We start from the raw sequence: 19538 nt of genomic DNA on the forward strand, positions 1-19538 counted from the left end.
TACCTATAGCAATTACCAGCTGAAAATGTAAAAAGTATAGAAAATCCCATCATAGCTTTCAAGTCAGTTGGCAACAATGAAAATACTGGGAAATTTATTCCTCAGTCTGTGACTCCAAAGAGACCTTAGGAGTCTTCTAGCTTAAATGTTATCTACTCAGTTTGTGGCATCTGCCCATTTAGTAAACATATCTTCTAGGTAGTCATCAAAAATGTTGACTGAGTAGAACCAAAGATGGAGACCAAAATAGGAAGGTCCCTTGAGAACATTCTTGGCAATGTTTGTTTGGACATTTCCTAAGACTGGTGTGGGGGTTTCTAATTTACCTGTGGCCCTCCCCCTCTCTTTGTCCTCTTCCAGCCCTTGCAACCTGTTTTGATGATCATGTTCATTGCTTGTATTTGCAAACATGTTTGACTGGACTGCTTTGACATAAGGAAGTTACTAAGGGTCTTCTTTTAAGCTTCAGTTTTATTCTATGCACTAAATCCAAAGGAAAGAAATTTCTTTTTACAGACTATGGAATATTTCTGTAATATCTTTACTGCAGTGGTATCTTTACTGCAACTGGGAATTTGCCTTACTTTACCTTTTCCTTATTCATCGGGTCACATTTATTTTTTAATCAAATGGTATATATTGATATGTCATTGTTTCCATGTTTTTCTTTGTTGCCATTTGTCTCTCTAAGCTGTGAGCTGAGAAGGTTGAGAGCCAGACTTTGAAATGAGTCAGCTGTGTGGAGCCCAGATACCAAAAGAGGTTTCCCTAGCAACAGGAGCTGTGTGGGAAAGCCTTATGCACACTATAGCTTAGGAAGCAGGATTTACTGGCTGAGGCACAAAGCTTCCCCTTGGTCCTGGAGTTATTTTTTAAGTATCAGGATAGTTTGTATTCATTTTATCTAACAAACATGGTAAAATTTCTTCTCAAGGCAAAACTTGCATTATGTGCAAATAAATTAGATGGTGATACGGAACACATATTGCTTCAAAAATAACCATAAAATCACACAGAGCCCTATTAACCAAAGGAGCCAAGCTTTAGTAGTCAGTGATAACTATCAAAGGTATCTGATTTGTTTCAACACAAATACATTCACTGTAATAGTGAATTCAATCTGGTAAATGTCTTGCCTCTATCTTTATTTAGAAAGTGGTTCTTAAATATATAGAAAACATTTGACACCTAGCAAGTTTCCTAGAAGGGACTTCATCTTTCAGAACAATTGTTAGTTGATCTGTGGTTGACTTAACTGGTTAAAAATGATACAAAGTGAGCCAAAGCTTCTAGTCTGATCCCGTGCCTCTGAATCCTATGTAGTTGCATTGTGATGTGGGCATTGAGCAAAAGAAAGGATCAGTATGTTTCCACTACTAGAGAAGCAACTCCAAGGGCATTCTGGGAAATGCATTCTTCTAAAATAAAGAGATTATATATTTCTGGAGATTTTGAAGACCAATTACAGATGTCTATGTGATCTAAGAGATACCACCACTAGACCATAAGGGTACTTGTAAACAAATTCTGCAAATGAACAATTTTTGTAAAATACTCTGTCTCAACTTAAAGCTAAACATGGTAATTTTTGAGGTTAGAATTATCATCCCATAGTCTTTGGATCCATGGTGAGAACCATTCCTTTCTCTTTATTTCTGTCTTCTCTACTCATCTGTCCTTTACACTCTTGTTGCCATTCTGCTGCAAACCCACAATAAGTTTTATCTCCCTTATAGAATCACTTTGTTGACATTTAAAGGGACCCCAGCATTTTTTAACTATAACCTGCCTCAAATTTGTGGTCACTATAATTAAAATATTAGATGGTCTTTTAAAAGTGTCTATAACTAAAAACTATGCAGGGGTACATGCAAACTACCAGAAGTGTTTTGTAACTTCAACATAGGGATCTGCTTTTAGATTCAGCTCCCTATTTATAGAATGTCAGAGCAAGAGTTGCTTTAATTAAGTAGTCTATTCTTCTCATTTTATAGATGGTAAAACTTGGTCTTTTATTGACAGGAGGTTATTTCTCCTTCATTTTAATAAAGGGAAGTTTAGTGATGTTTTTAATTTGAAATATTTTTTTCAATTCCCTTCTAATATACATTTTAAAACCAACTTACATGTGGTTAACATGACTATTTTTCTTTGAAGATCTTATAGGACATGAGGGCAGTACCCTCATGAATGGGATTCAGGCCCCTATAAAGGAGGCACTTCCTAGCCTACAGAACTGTGAACAATTAATTTCTGGTACTGACAATTACACAGTCTAAGGTATTTTGTTTTAGTGGTACAGACTAAGGTATTTAATGAAATCGAAAATATAATGAAATCTTCTGTGCCTAGGTTCTACAAATGCAGTGATCCTCCCTCTTTGTTCATGATAAAGACAAAAATGTTGAAAATACCTAATATCATTCAGACTAATATTTATAAATACTAAATATGTAAACGGAATGCTCTTATTTCTGAATTAATATAAAAATATTGAAGGTATAGCTAAAGCCTCAGAAGTGATTTCATTAATGACAAATACTGTCTTACAGCTATAATGAGAGAATTTCTCTATTGGTTTTCTTTTATTCAGTAGGCTGTACATAGAAAAAAAGTGCCTATGAAAGTCTTTCTCAAACAAATGTACCAGTCTTACTATCTTGCCTGCTTTTCATCTTGGTATTACTGAAGTAGTAAATTATTTGTATTTGAATAATTAATAAGTTCTAACAAGTATATAGCACATAGTTTACAATTAGTGAATGCTTACTGAATAAAGGGGTGAATGAATGAATAGTACTCCTAATTTGTTTTTGCCAGGCTCTCTTAAGGACTCCTATCTTCCATCTAATCCCTGCAATTAGTATTAATCAATACACTATTTCAAACATCACATTTCAAATTTGACCCTTTGACCCAGTTCTAATATTTCTGCCTGGATATTTGACATATCTTCTTGAAGTGTGTATTCTTTCTCCAAAATTAGTTAGGTCCATAAGCAAACTCCCTTCCCACAGCTACCATCCCGAATTGTTTTCTATTCCAGATAACTTTGTCCCTGCTAGTAACACTTTTAATTTCTTAATCTATTTAGGCTTAAAACTTTGGATCATCTCTGGCAATTTCTACTCACATAGCTTTCATTCTAATTAGACACTTCATTTCTTTTCAAAAATGACTGCCATTTTCCACCTATATTATTTCCCTTCTCTCCATGCCCATTCTCAAGTATTCACCTTCTCATTCTTAAATTGCTGTAAGAGCCTCCTTGCCAAAACTCCAGGTTCCACTCCTTTACCTCAAATTATCTCCATTGGGCTGGGAATGTGGCTCAAGCAATGGCGTGCTCGCCTGGCATGCGTGCGGCCCGGGTTCGATCCTCAGCACCACATACAAACAAAGATGTTGTGTCCGCCAATAACTAAAAAAATATATATATTAAAATTCTCTCTCTCTCTCTCTCTCTCTCTCTCTCTCTCTCTCTCTTTCTCTTTAAAAAAATTATCTCCTTTGCTTTCCAACTCTGCTCTCTACAATAGCATTTAAAATGTATCCATCAGGTCAGCCCTGAACTATGCAGTTTCACACTGGTCCTTACTGCTACATGTAAAGCTCATTTCCCCCCAAAATATTGTAAAGTCCTCAAAGACCTGGATACTATCTTAAATTGCTCTGTATTTCTTGCAGTACTAAGCACAGAGTAGACACTCAAAAAATTAAGAAAGAATGTGGATAAAAATAAAGAGAAAACAGAAAAGGAGAAACAAAAGAGGAGAAAATAATCCTTAGAATTCTGTGGAGCATATAGTAGTTTCTCAGAAAAATATAGCAACTACCACCCAAAGAGGGTATGGTAACTATGCAAAGGCCATAAACTTAACTATTGCAGAAGTGGTATTAGAAACCAGTATTTTTTTATTTCAGAAGAAATGAAAGGAATTTTCTATGAAAAATACCTTTAGAGGAATGTTATCTCTCAATTCTGTCACACCATGCCCCTGACCCACTCACAGTATTGGAACAGAAAGAGGCCTTTGTTTCTTTCCATGACTGTCATTTGTTTTGTTGGTCTAATACTCTGGAAGGCTCTTAGCTTTAACATCAAAACAGGGCTTATGATAGAGCTGATGTCTTGGCCAGAGTACTGAATTTTGACATGATTTGGAGAAACTTTGCTCAGGAAATAAAATTTGTAATTCTTCTTGTAGCGAAGATTTTTGGAGTTCTACATCCCTAGTTCTCTAACTTCCACAGAATATTTCAAATATCAATAATGGCTTATGTTTGTGCTATGGTCTGAATGTTTGTATTTCCTCCAAATTGATACATAATCCCCAATTATATATAATTATTACAAATCATCTGATATTGTGTGAATATATATGTATCTTCAAAATTTATATGATGAAATTTGAAATACTAACCCAAAGTAATGGTATTAAGATATGGGGCTCAGGGAGATGATTGAATCATGAGGCAGAGCACTAATGGATGGGATTAGTGCCCTTATAAAAAATATTCTGGACACCTTGTTTTCCTTTCTGTCATGTGAGGACACACAGAAGGCATCATCAATAAGGAAAGGCTCTCACCAGACACTACAGGCACATTGATTTTGGACTTACCAGCCTCCAAAACTGGGAGCAATAAATTTCTGTTGTTCATAAATTATCCAGTCTAAAGTATTTTGTTATGGCAGCCCTAACAGACTAAGACAGTTTGTAGCAATGCATTAGAAGAGGGTTGGGTATATTTCAGTAACATACAGCCTCAAAATCAGAGAGGCTTAAGATACAAAAATGTATTTCTCACTGTTATGGTGTGAATGTGAGATGTCCCCCAAAAGTTCATGTTTGAGATAATGCAAAGTTTGGAGGTGAAATTGTTGGGTTTTGAGAACCTTAACCTAATCATTGCTTCAGTCAAATTACCTGATAGGGTAACTGGGTGATTACTGTTGCAGGTAGGGTGTAGCTGGAGGAAGTGGGTCCCTAGTGGCATCCCTTTCGTGTACATATTTTGTTCTTGTTGAGAAGACCTCTCTATCCGCTTCCTGGTGTGATATCTGAACTGCTTCCCTCCACCACAGTGTTCTTTCATAATGTTCTGACTAACCTTGAGCCCTGAGGAATGGATCTGGCTGTCTATGGACAGAGACCTCTGAAACTGAGTGCTCAAGTAAACTTTTCCTCCTTTAAAATTGTTCTTATCAGGTCTGTTAGTCACAGCAGCAAAAAAAAAAAAAAAAAAAAAAAAAAAAAAAGCTGACTGAAACACTCACACAGTTAATTGAGAATCATTTGAGGATGGGGTTTTCCTCCATTTAATAACTCAGTGATTGATGTTCCTTCTATCTTATGATACTACCATTTCAATATATCATCTCATTGGTTACTAAAGAGAGAAATATGGAGCTTGGAGAGGGCACACTAATTTTTCATGCTTGGACTTAGTTGTAACACATGCCATACCTACTAACAGGGTGCTCATATGGTCCCAAGATAACTAAAAACTTGTTAGGCTAAATATGGCAACACACAGTAAATAGGAAGATAACTACTGTGTTCCACAAGCACTTTATGTTATCCAAGCAGTTTTACATCTATTTCTTGCTTGATTCAAACAACAGTCCTGTGGAGTCTATAGAAATGAACCACCCACCACCCAGAGGGCATGACTCTTCTAAGGTCATAAATTTGACTATCACAGAAGTGGAATTATACCTGAGGATATCTGTTTTCATTCTAGAGTTCTTTGTGCTTTAAAACATTTCTTCCTAGAAGAAAAAAATCAAGGGCCAGGAGAAATCCAAGAAGATATAGTCAACTTACTGCATACTTAGCTACTTTCATTCACTTCCGGATTTCAAATAAGTTCTCCCTCTTTAGAATGTACTTCTAAAAAAATTAAATGCATTTTCAGAATCTTTTCAGAATAAATTATCAGATGTTTATACAGTTTTAGATAGATACATGTATTTTTTTTACTAGCAAAGAATCTCTGTTGATGCAACAGCAGTTAGCACCACAAAGCAGTTTAAAAAAAAAAGTAGAGAAAAAATCTTAATACACAGAACAGATGCTAAAAAGAAAGCCAATCAGAGGAAATTTAGTATTACTTATATGGTCTTATGTCATGGTCATTTGCACACATATATACTGCTGATTATACTAAACCAGAGAGAGAATTTGTCAACTAGACATCAAAATAATAAATGTTCCCAATTTGTTACTATGCCTCTCCTTACTCTTCTTCCACTCTTATAGATCCCTGTAGTAATATGTGTCACATTGTGTTGTAATCACTGATGTTGGTATCTCTCTCTCATCCCTCCAATTTTTAGACAAAGACCATATATGTTGGTCATTACAGTCACAACACATAGTGAAGTGCTCTTGCCTCCCTTGTTCCTTCTTTGCTCAACTCTTGTCTCAGGTCCTCCTTCCTTCTCAAACTATACTCTCCTCTTGGGAGATTTCATCTATTCCCATGGGTTTAATTCTCAGCATTGTGATGTCCCTAATCTATCTCTGATTGAGCTTTAGAATCATAACTCATGGTCTACAAGACCATTCCATTGATCCTAAAATTTGACACATTTGTAGCTAACTCAATTATCTCCTTCCCCACACCTGAACTGCAACTGTTCCTATGTTCCCTAGCTCTTTGAATGACACTATCTTCCAACTAGTCATTCAAATAAGATATTCGAGAGTCATTTTTCCTCCTTCTTATCACCTATCATGATAAATCAATCATTAAATCCTGCTCATTCTACATCATTAAACGTCTCTCAAATCCATAAAATATCTCATCTCTGTCTCCATCACTATATTAATCATGACACTATTATCACCCAATTGAAATACTCCAATCTGTTTTTCTATCCCTTTTACATAATTTAGAGGGTGATCTGTGTAAAATATCAATATGCTCTTATAGTGTTCATAGTAAAAATAAATCAACATGCAAATTATAAAGAGGAAAATGCATGATTCATGATCTTAAGGAGCTCAAGTATAGAAAGAAAAATCACTTAAGATTTTTTAACACAAACAACAGAAACTGACTCTAGATATTTAAGCAAAAAAAATTTTTTAAATGTGTTGAGGGGCTGGGGTTGTGGCTCAGTGGTAGAGCGCTTGCATAGCATTTGAAAGGCCCTGGGTTCGATCTTCAGCACCACATAAAAATAAATAAATAAAATAAAGATTTAAAAAACTGTGTTGAAAGATCAGTGAATCGTTCACAGAACCAATGCGAAATCTGGAAAAATAGGTTCAGAAAACAGTCAAGAACCAAAGATAACTAGGTGGCAAAAAACACAGCTAAAGTCATTCCACAAGAAGAGCCGAAGCTGGCAGCAATATCTGTGGTTACTTAACTATCATATCAATGAATAATCTCTAACTGTTCATCTTTCTTTGTATTACTTCCTCAAAATTCAAATCCCAGGGGTTGGGAGTATAACTCAGTGGTAGAGTACTTACCTAGAAAGTGGAAGACCCTGGGTTCCATCCACAGCACCACAAAAAAATTCAAATCCCAGAGTACATTATTCAATTGGTGAAGTCTAGGTCATGCAACCATGACCAGGTACCAGAAAGAAGAAAGGGTACCTAACTACTTTGAAATCTATGACACAGTACTGCCAGTACTCCCATGATGGCGGATTCTCATAATAGAATGGCTATTTAGATATTAGGCAACCCCAAATAATGATAACTCTATATAAATATAATCAATTTTCAATTCATTATCTCCCAAACCTTGTAAACTGCTGTATTTTTGAATTCATAGATTTTTCAGAGTCAGAAGAGTAGTAAGGTCTATATAACATATATTAAATAATATGCTGAATAGGATTGGGGTCAATATTCTTCAATCAATCACATTTATATTTCTGAGCTGAAATATATGACTATTAACACTAAACTGAGCTAAATAATGTCTAGAGAGAGTCTCACATCACTACTGGTTAAATATTACCACCAAAAAATCCAGGCCAAATCAGATATTTTAATGTATTATGAAAAGTTTTCTATTTTCATAGCTTTGAGGATTTGAGAATTATAAGAAAGACATGGTTAGCCAATTTGTGCTAAGCACCATAAATACTAATCAAATTTCTCTGATAAAGGAGAAGGTGATTATTCTAAAGGGATCAAGGTAAAATTACTGAAGAAGGTAACATTTGAATCTACTCTAACTTAAATGATGGCTAGGATTTGAGTGGCCCTGAGTATGAAGGACATACATATTAGAAGGAATAGCATGAGGAAAAAATCCTGGATAGAATTACAAGGAAACATGTGAAGAGTAACTTGGGTTAAATTTTACAGTCTTAGAATAGGAAGAGTAGAATATAATCTTGAAAGTTGGAGAACCAGATCAGGAGATTAATTTTACTCTCCAGCCAATGGGGAACCATTGAAGGTTTTTGAGCATGGTATTATAGGATCAGCAGTATGCTTTGGGAAGATTAATATTGCTGCACTGTGTCACTTTCAAACAATCTTTACAGATAAATTTTATCTGATGTCACAGGAGATTTTTAATTTATACAATTAAAATCCATTTTCTCTTGTCCTTGTCTCAGTGAAGATAAACTGCTACTCAACACAAACAAGTCAATATTCCTATACTTGCAGAACATCCCTATTCAATTGGCTACTAAAATTATTGAAGAATTGTCAGAAGAGTTGAGAAGAACTAGGTATAAGATAAACCACAAACATGCAATGTAATGCAGAAGACTGGAATTAAATGTTAATATTTAGCCACCTTTTCAGTTGTTGCTTGTTTCTTTTAATTATCTAGTATCGATATGCCAGATGTTGGTCAGAATAAGTTATTTACAGTTTTTCCTTAGTGAGGGAAATAGTTAAAGGGAAGATCAGCTCCAAAAATATTTATTGAGCATTCAGAGCCAGACATTATCCTAAGCAATTTCTGTATGTGATATTCATGTCAGGAGAGAACTACTTCTTGGCCGTGCACCAGCAAATAAATCTCTCTCCTTTTCCTCCTCACCCCAAATTACACCCTCATTTCTTGGATGCAAAACAAAAATTCCATATTTGGCACTTCTTTGTCTTCAGGAATAGGAACTGGTAGTTTTCTTCATTTCAAAGTATCTCTAGTCTCAGCTACCACAGGGATCCAAAGTAGCTGTATATATCAAAGACCATTGGCTGTCCCAGCTGATTAACAGCCAAAAGCACAAAAGAAATGCAGTCTCAGCATATTTGATAATAGAAGCCCATTAGTACCCACTAAGTGTGAGCCATGAAAATATTCTTCATTGCTACCACCCTCACCACTGCATTTGGCTAGATAGCACTATCCTCCCTGTTAGCTCTTACCTGCAGACACTGCCATGACATAAATCGGCCAGTTATGGTTGATATTAAACAACATATTTTTGTTCTGTAGGCTAAAATATTTCCATGAATTAAGGGACTTCAGAATGAATTATTTTAAAACCAATTATTTTTCATGCATTTCACCAGTATCATTACAATACAACATATAATCCAGATCTTCAAATCCCATAGTTGCTCCTCCCAACAACTAATTGTAAAAAATGACTCCTGTTTAATCTGGAATAACATTTTATAGCAATAAATATGTTAAAAGTCAGCTGACTATGTTAAAATATTTTCAAGGACTTTATGTTTAGTTGGCTGCTATAACTAGAAAGATAGCATGACCCAATGGCAGCAGTTCTCAGCTCAACTTTCCCATGGCATGTGGAATGGAAAATGTGAATATTTTCCCCACTCCTCTGAGAATATCCCAATGCACTATTAATAACAGCATCCTTTTCCCTTTCATTCAAGAAAGCAAATCAGAAAGTTTGGGCCCAACAGTAACAACATATTCTCTTGATTTTTTTTCTTTTTCTTTAATATTTATTTATTTATTTTAGAGAGAGAATTTTTTAATATTTAGTGTTTAGTTTTTGGTGGACACAACATCTTTATTTGTATGTGGTGCTGAGGATCGAACCCAGGGCTGCATGCATGCCAGGTGAGCAAGCTACCGCTTGAGCCACATCCCCAGCCCCCTAATATTTATTTTTTGTAGTTGGACACAATACCTTTATTTTATTTATTTATTTTTATGTGGTGGTGCTGAGGATCAAACCCAGGGCCTCCCATGTGCTAGACAAGCACTCTACCGCTGAGCCACAACCCCAGCCCGTTTTTTTTTTTTCTTTTATGTCACTAAATCTTCTTTGTTGGATCTTCTTCCTCAGCTTGACTTCAAAACATGGAAGATCTTTGGGATTCAATCCTGGAGACATCTATTTTTATTCTAGACTCTTTTGTTAGAGAAACTCTTAGATATCTATAGATTGATTTAATATCTAGATGCCAATGACTCCAATCAAATATATATATCCATATCCATATCCAATGCAAATCTCTTTCTTGGTCTCTAGAAACACATCTGTTTTTCTGTCTACTTGATAGCTCATTTTTTGATATTTAAAGAGCATTTCTAACTCAACTTTTCTGCATAATATTTCCCCAGGTCATTTTCCAATATGTCATGCCTTAGCTAGTTCTGTAAGTCAGAAACCCAGGATTTAACTATACAACCTCCTTATCCCTCAACTACTATAGCTAATCTATCCTCAGGTCTTATCAATATACACAGCAAAATATGTCTCTATTTTGTCTGCATGTCTCTCTTTCTACAACTATCACAGCTATCCCCCTAGTCTAAGTCATTCTATTTACTAGTTTACTTGGATTATTATTATTTACTTCCCACAGAACAGACCGAATAGAAGGTGAATGGTGTCCTATGAGTTAGGGGTTGCTCGACTCAGCAGTTGTGGCACTGGAAAGTAGTAAAATTATGTGATCATGACCAGAAATCAGTTTGCAGAATTGTAGATAAAGAGATGCTCAACTGTTAGGAGACTAATTTGAAAGGCAGATGATTCTCTGTGACCAATCTAGGGTCACAGGTGGTAAAAAATATTAATAGATGCGAAGAATTAGAATGCAAGAACTGAGAACTCTGGGTTCATTTTTTATGGAGAAGTTAGCTTCTTATGACTCTTGTGATAGTCCAGAAACTTTCAGTGATGATGAAACTTGACCATCATAAAGGCTCAGTATACTGAGTGGCACCTGTCATAGAATTTGTTTTCCATAAAGGTCTGCTCTAGCTCCTGGGCAGATTGAGCTCTGTCTGCTAAATCCAGTTCTCTAAGAGAAGAAAGAAACGGATGAATAGGGAGATGTAGATGGAGATAGAGATAAAGGGAACAAAGTTCTGTACTGAAAAAGACCAAGAACAAATAAGATGGTCTTAAACAATGAAGAGGGGCTGGGGTTGTGGCTCAGTGGCAGAGTGCTTGCCTAGCATGTGTGAGACACTGGGTTTGATCCTCAGCACCACATAGAAATAAATAGATAATAAAATAAAGGGATAAAATATAATAACATTATAAAAAGAATAAGTTATTAAAGATAATGAGGAAATGTTTCACCTATAGCTACTTTTGTTCTCTTGCAAAATCACAAACTCAATTTCATCATCCATTGCTAATTAGACATGGGCCCATAGCAATGAAAGTATGCATCATCTTTTACTACTCTCTTCTCCATATTCCCTTCAAATCAGGAATTCTTCTTGCTATTACAGGAACCTACCACGGCTTGCCTTAAGGTTTTACACTTGCTGTTGTCTCCGCTTGGACCCATCTTCTCCAGATATCCTCACTGCCTTCTACTTCACTTCCTTCAGGTGACATCTCAGGTGGTATTTCTTTCTTCTTACATCTCAGATAGTAATGTTCCTTTGATTCTTCCCCCCATGCCTACCCACCCATAATAAAATGTCAGCTCCATCAGAACATGTTCTATTTTTGCTTCTTTGTGACATCCAAAGGGTTTAAAACAATGCCAGACTTACAGTAAGTGCTCAATAAATATTGGTTATATGAAAAAAAATCAACAAATAATCTGACGCACCCTAATGATAAAAAAAACCCTGATGAAAATTCTTCCTATTAATTACTAGAAAATGCCAACAAAGAAAGCCCTAGTTACTTAAGCAGCATCAATCTGGTTGGATAGAATCCAGGAACTATGACAATCTCTGCTAACACCCACTCAGAACCCCCTTTGCCCCATCCATCTGCTAAGTGTTTCTATTCATGTATTTGCCTTGCGGCTTTGTTTTCAGTCCCATTTAAACCTTTTCTTGCCCAAAGGAAGAAAGATAATCTCAGTGTCTTGTACATATTTAGCCTTTTCCTGCTCAAGAATTGGTGTTGTTTCTTTTTCCCAGGCTTCTGAGCCACAGCCCCAACTGCCAGTGGTTATCCTGCAGCCAGACTACCCACCCTGCTCACCACATTGCTAACCTAAAATATATTCACATTTTCTAGACTGAGTTAAGTACCTACCTCATACTGGGAAAGTATGGACAAGCTGACTAAGTTGTGTGTGGGAAGTAGAACTGTGAAAACTAGTTTTCAAGCTGCTTTTAGGAGTTGCCTGAGTAGTTATGCTTATGACAGTAAGCAGCACAAGAATGTATTCATGCTCACAAAACAGTAGGAAATGCTAAGCATTAAGTTTTCCAGAAATTAAAAATAATTAGTATGTGCTTATTTATACAAAACCAAAATAAAACACTAATTATTCTACCGAATTTATATTGAGCCCTTTTCCTATGAAGGTTTTGTATGGAGCATTTTATAAACATTAACTAAATCAGTGTAGCAGGGAGAATATCAGGAAATGCAATTCTCATGCAATAGGTCAGATGGCTGTGGAAGGTTCATAAAATTTATAGAATAGTCATACTCAAAACTCATAGCTCTTCTTCATGGTGATTTTTCCAACAAGTGATATTAACTTAGGAGACAAAAATAAAACTATCTTCTAGTTCAATTTACATTGGAGTTATAGTTGGAATATTTTCATAACCAGAGAACTGAAACAAGAACTGGGATCTAGTCATAGGTCTGTAAAAGGAAATTGTTGTTCAACTAATGTAAATTACCTACACTGTATGAACCTCAGTTCTTCCATCTGGTCAATGAGAGGGTAGAGTAACAGATGGCTCTACAATACCTTGAGGGGAGTATTTTGTAAAACTTTGGTGTTATTCTTGGCAGGTAACAGACAGGCAAGAGGGATATTAAGTGTTCTACAATGTATATGCCAGTCCTATACAATTAAAAAATGTCCTCCTCTAAATGTCAATGATGTTCCTCTGGGAAAACCTTGGGCTGTGTGTTTTTAAAGATCTCTTCCAGCTCTGAAATTCTTCAGTCTTATCATACTACCTCTTTTAAAATCACTACACTGATGTATAAATACTAACACTTGGAATCAATAAGAAACTTTTTTTGAAAGATTGTTTTAAATGTAATATGAAATATCAACTTTTCTTATGGCAAATAAATTCTATAGGTGGAAATATACACTGAATATGATCAAAGAAGCATGAAGGATGAGGAAGAGAAAATGGGCTTATACAATAATAAGGTTTATATATGTTTTGGGAAGTGACAAAATATTAACCACAAGACAATGAAAAGTTAAAGAAGCATAATATCTAGAATACATTCTAAAATAAAATAAGAAAGATATGTAGTTACAGAGCCAAAAGGAAAACAAAGATGAATTTTTAGAAATATTTGATTATAGTAAAAAAACATTAATAGAATAAATAACAGGGGTTCACCAGAAAATGAATAGTAAATTTGTAAACCTAAATCTAACTGTATCAGCCATTATAGTAAAACCTCATATCAAGTTCTCTAACTAAAATGTTAAAATCATTAGAATGGATAAAATTCAAGACCCACATGTATGCTATCTACTAGTGATACACCTTAAAAATAAAGACACAAATTGGTGGGAAAAAAAGGTGGATAGCCAAAAAGTTGAAGAACATAAACTGTATACATGGGAAAGCAAGAGTCACTATATTAATATCATATAAAATGGGTTTCAGTAAGTGTATTAACAAATACAGTAGGGAATTTCATAACAAAAAGGATGGGTAAATTCATAAGGAAGACATAAACAACCATGTTTATGTATTTAGTAAAGAGCTTCAAAATAATATAATAAATCTGACAATGTCAAAAGGAAAAATAAACATTTCTACAATCAGGCAGAAATAAGAACATCCCTCTTTCAGACATAAAATAATAAGACAAAAAGTCCCCAAAGATATAGAAAATCTGAACAACTTTTATCAATCACTTTGAGCTAGTTATTTATAGAGCTCTGCACCTTACAAGTGCAAAGTGCACATTCCTTTCAAGTGTAGCTAGACCAGTGTCTGGACTGAAAACAACAGACATTTAGTACATTTAATAAGACTAAAATCATAAGAGTATGTGCTCTGATCACAAGGGAGTTAGAAATATCATGATGTTATCTAGAAAATAAACAAATATTTGGAATTAAACTTTTAAATGACCAAGAGAAGAAAGAACAAATCACAAGGAGAATGAGAACATTTGGTTGGGGGGTACCAGGAATTGAACCCAGAGGCTCTTAACCACTGAGAAACATACCTGGCCCTTTTTAAAAATTTGTTTATTTAGAGACAGGATCTCTCTAAGTTCCTTAGGGCCTGTCTGAGTTGTTGAGGCTGGCCTCAAACTTGTGATCCTCCTGCCTCAGTCTCCTGAGCCACTGGGATTATAGGTGGGTGCCACCACACTAGGAAATTAGATAATTTTTAAGCTGAATATAATAATCATGACAATGAAACTATATGACTTGTATAAATTGTGAAATGTAGGTAAAGCAGTACTTATAGGAAAAATGTATAGCTATAAGTGCTTATAATAGAAAAAAACTCCACCCCAAAGGCCAGAGGAAAAAAGAGCAAAAATAACTTTTAAACTTATTGCACAATTTTCATGTCTTAGGTGTCAGTAAAAATTAAATATAGTAAAAATTTGTGGTAATTTATTCTAGCAGCAGAACCTTTAATTTTAGATAAGTAAAAGGACATAATGAAAACAAAATCAGGGGCTCTTCATTCAATTACAAACACCAGGGGAAAAAAAGAGGAGGAGGAGAAAGAGAGTAATAGAGAACATAAAGAAAAAAAAATTTGTTTCTTTGATGAGTTGATAAATCTCTAATTAGTCTGATCAAGGAAATATGGAGAATAGAAATCAGCAATATCAGTAATTACAGAGGACTTATCAATAGAAAAAATATTAAAAATATGATAAGGAATTATACCCCATCCATGTATGATATATCAAAGTATATAAGTGCCTTCTACTGTCATATATAACTAATTAAAACAAATAAATTTTTTTTAAAATATGATAAGGGAGTTTTATGAAAAACTTTGTAACAAAGCAGACTGTTTAGATGAAATGGGCTAATTCATTGAGAAATGCTATCTATCAAAAGTGACCAAAATAAAAAAAAATCCCTGAAAATCAAACTTACACAATAAATCTTAAGAAAATTGAATTTATTATTTTAAAAATACTGTCCATAAAGAAAGCTTTTGGCCCCTTATACTTTCAATTGTGATTTTTACCAAATATTTAAGGAGGAAACAAATGAATCTTAGAGAAACTCTTTTGGAAAATAGAGAAGAAGGGTCAATTCACAATACATTTTATAATGCAAAGCATAAATCTAATTACAATACCTCAGAGAAATTAAGAAAATAATATTCTTCATAAGTACAATCATAAAACCCTTAAAATAATTTCAGCAAATGAAATTCAGAAACATAAAAACACATCATAATTATGTAACATTTATCTCAGGAGTATAGAATTGGATTAATTAAAAATAATTGGGAGGTGGTGGGATGAGGGTGCAGCTCAATGGTATAGTGTTTGATTAGCATCCATGGAGCCCTGGATTCAATCTCCAGCAACATAATAGTAACAACAATAAATAAATAATAAAACTTACATATTGAATAAAGAGAAACATAACTTTGCATAATTCAAAATTCATTTATGATAGGAACCTTTAGCAAATTGGGTATAGAAGGTAACTTTTTAAAGTCAGATGAAAGGCATTTACAAAAAAAGACCTAGAACCAACATGACATTTAATGGTGAAACATTGGATATTTCTCACCTTCCCCTTCAAATAAGAATGGCCATTTCTACTATCTTTGCTGGAGGTAAATAAGGGGAAAAAAAAGAATTAAAAGATATAAAGATCAGCTAGGAAGAAGCAACAGTCTTTTATTTCTAGATCTCATGGAAGTATATATAGAAAATCACAAGGAATCTACAAGTAAAATTACTAGAACTGATTTATGACACTTTAGCAATGTAACAGAATGCAAAATTAATATATAAGATCAACTATATTTTCATACAAAAAAGTCTCAATTGGAAAATAAAATTAAAGCAATACAATTTACAATAGCAACAACAACATTATATTCCTAGAAATAAATCTAGCAACAGATGTGCAAGACCTCTACACTGAAAATTACAAATTATTGCTGAGAGCAATTAAGACCTAAATTAAATAGAAACATATGCCATGTTTATGAATTGGAAAACTTAATATTTTAAGATGTCAGTTATACTCAAATTTATCTTCGAATTCAATGCAATCTTAAATATGATCTTACCATTTTTTGGTAAAAATTGACATTCTGATTCTCTAAATGGATGCAGAATTCAAAGAACCTGGAAATGTGAAAACAAACAAACAAAAAATAACAAATTTGGAGAAATACACAACCTTATATCAAGGATTACCACAAAATTACATTAGTAAATATAGTGTGGTACTGGCATGAGAATTATTAGGACAGAGTCCACAAGACCCACATGCTGACAACAGTTACTCAATTTTTCAAAATGTGACTGAAGCAATCCAATGTTCAATGGAATGTCTTTCAACAAATGGCAATAGAAAAATTGGCTATCGATATAAAAATAATAAAACTCAATTTTTACTTTATACCACAAACAAAAATTAAAGATGGATCATTAACATAAATGTAGAATAATAAATATTATGTGTGTTTATAATTAAATACAACTTAGTAATAGAAAAGTACTACTGAAATAGGAAACAATTTGGAAAATCTCAAAAATGCTGAATGAATAAATCTTCCACAAACAAGCGCATACTGTGTGATTCCCTTAAATGAAGTTCTATAAGGCAAAACAAATATACTGTGGAAAACATCAGAACATTGCATCTGGTGAGAATGTGGGCAAGATATGCCTAGGCATGGTGCATTATTGAACTTCCTGAAGTCATGGTAATGTTCTATATTTTTGATATACATTTGAGTTACATGGTATATTCATTAGTCAGCACTCATTGAAAATTACACTAAGACTTTTACATTTCATGTTATGTAAATTTCACCTAAGAAAATAACTGTAAAAACACTTAACTGTAATTAATGATATGCATGCCCAAGTCTTCCCTGAAAAAAAGTCTTCCATTTGTTTTGAAGTGCATTAAAGAAAAAAATGTATGAAAACAGATATTTTGATAAAGCAGAAATTATAGCAGTAATTCTAAAATCTAGATAATATGGGGCTGAGATTTTAGCTCAGTGGTACAGCACTAGCGTAGCATATGGGAGGCCCTGAGTTTGATCTTCAGCACCATAAAAATAAATAAATAAAGGTATTTTGTCCAACTACAATTAAAAAATAAATATAAAAAAATCTAGATAGTATGTATATTGATGCTCATTGTAATGTCTTGGAACTTTTTTGTGTGTATCAAAGATTTTATTGCAGAATGTTAGCCAAACAACAGACAAAAGGAATAAATGGATACATTTATAATGTCAAGTAGTTGTCTTCAATATAATATTAAGTGGGCTGGGGCTGTGGTTCAGTGGAGGAGTACTTGCTTTGCATGTGTGAGGCCCTGGGTTAGATCCTTAGCATTACATAAAAAAGTAAACAAATAAAATAAAGGTATTGTGCCCATCTACAACTAATTTTTTTTAAAAGATAATATTAAGTGAAAAAAATTAAGGCACAAATCAGTATGTATATTATGCTTCCATAATGCAAAGATATATGTATATATAATATTATACATACATATATTGTATTATAATATTATATATAGTATTATATATCACATATATAATATTACATGTTTATGTATAATGTGTGTACACATAGACACCTATGTATATAAAATATGCATATATATGCATATATATGTTTTATATATAATTTCTTCTTTTTTTTTTTTTTACTTTACCACTGAATTACATCCCTTTATTTTTGTTCATATTTTAAAATTTTGAAAAAAGTCTTGCTCAGTGGCTGAGGCTGACCTGGAATTTGCAATCCTTTTGCCCCAGCCTCCCAAATTACGGGGATTACAGGTATGCTACACCACACCTGGCTACCAGTCACCATTTAATTGAATTAGACTTCAATACAGGGAGGATTGTGTCTCTCCAAGTAACCTTCACTGAGGCAGATTTCATTCCTCTAATACATGGAAAGATGGTACTTTCTTCTCATAATCACTGAGGAAGAAATTCTCTCTCTTGATGGGCCAACACTACTTCTTTTTTGTTGCTCTTTTCCCTTCTCCTTTCTTTGGCTTCCCCTTTCCACGAAGCTTCTTTAGACGCTTTTGTTCATCCTTAAAATCCCGATGCTCATCTCTGTAGAGGCCAAGAAAACGCAGTGTGCCCATGAGACCAAAATATGTGTTGTGATTTGGATACCAGTCGTAAGTCTCCTTCCTCTTGGCCAGTGGCTGCTCACTGAATAGTTTCACTACTTTCATGGATTTGGTATCAGTTGGCCTGGCAACTTCACCAAAGAGCCGAGCACTCAGACGAGTCATGCGCAAAGCATATTCTGAAAGCGAAGACATTTCTTGAGCAGCTAGGAGACTCCCTGGTCCTGACCTGCCTCCCCCACGCGTCCCTGTCCCGGAAGGCCCGCCCCCAGCCGCTTCCCAGTTCTGGGCATCTACAACGGGGAGCAGTAGAGAAACCTATATATAATTTCTTATATTCTTTGCATAAAATATTTTTGGAAGAGTAGGCAAAAGACTGATAATAGTGGTTGCTTTGTGGCTGCCTCAGCAGGTAGAGACTAGAGGACTAGACACACTATTTATCCTGTACCATTCTAAATTGTATGAAATTTTATTATATTAATGTATGCTTTTTCAAAAAGGTGCTATGTAAAAGGCTAAAAATAAGCAAAATAATAAAATAGAAATTAATCCAGGCATCTTCTTCTCATATTAATTTAATAAACTAGCAATAGATAAGCCTAAAATTTAGAATCCCCAACAGGGTCTTGGCCATGCTATCATCAGGGTAGGCAAGTAATCAGTTTCAGCAAGGTCAGTATACAGATACTCTATACCTGTGTGGGCTTCAGACAAGTTATGTAAAGTCTCTGAACTTTGTTGCTCATTATAGGATAGAGATAATAATATGAGACTGCAACTTTAAATTACATGACCAGTGCAAGCATATGGATGGAACAAGATCTCAAAAATCATAGCCCCCATGATAATAAACTCCCCACAAAATTG

At 34.4% G+C, this 19538-nt stretch overlaps 1 pseudogene; it reads right to left on the reverse strand.

Annotated features, from left to right (window-relative positions):
- Positions 1–18402: 18402 nt before the first annotated feature.
- On the reverse strand, positions 18403–18940 carry LOC143639165 (small ribosomal subunit protein mS33 pseudogene; annotated as a pseudogene).
- Between the last annotated feature and the right edge of the window lie 598 nt (positions 18941–19538).

This window comes from Callospermophilus lateralis, chromosome X (genome assembly GCF_048772815.1).
Source record: "Callospermophilus lateralis isolate mCalLat2 chromosome X, mCalLat2.hap1, whole genome shotgun sequence".
NCBI lineage: Eukaryota > Metazoa > Chordata > Mammalia > Rodentia > Sciuridae > Callospermophilus > Callospermophilus lateralis.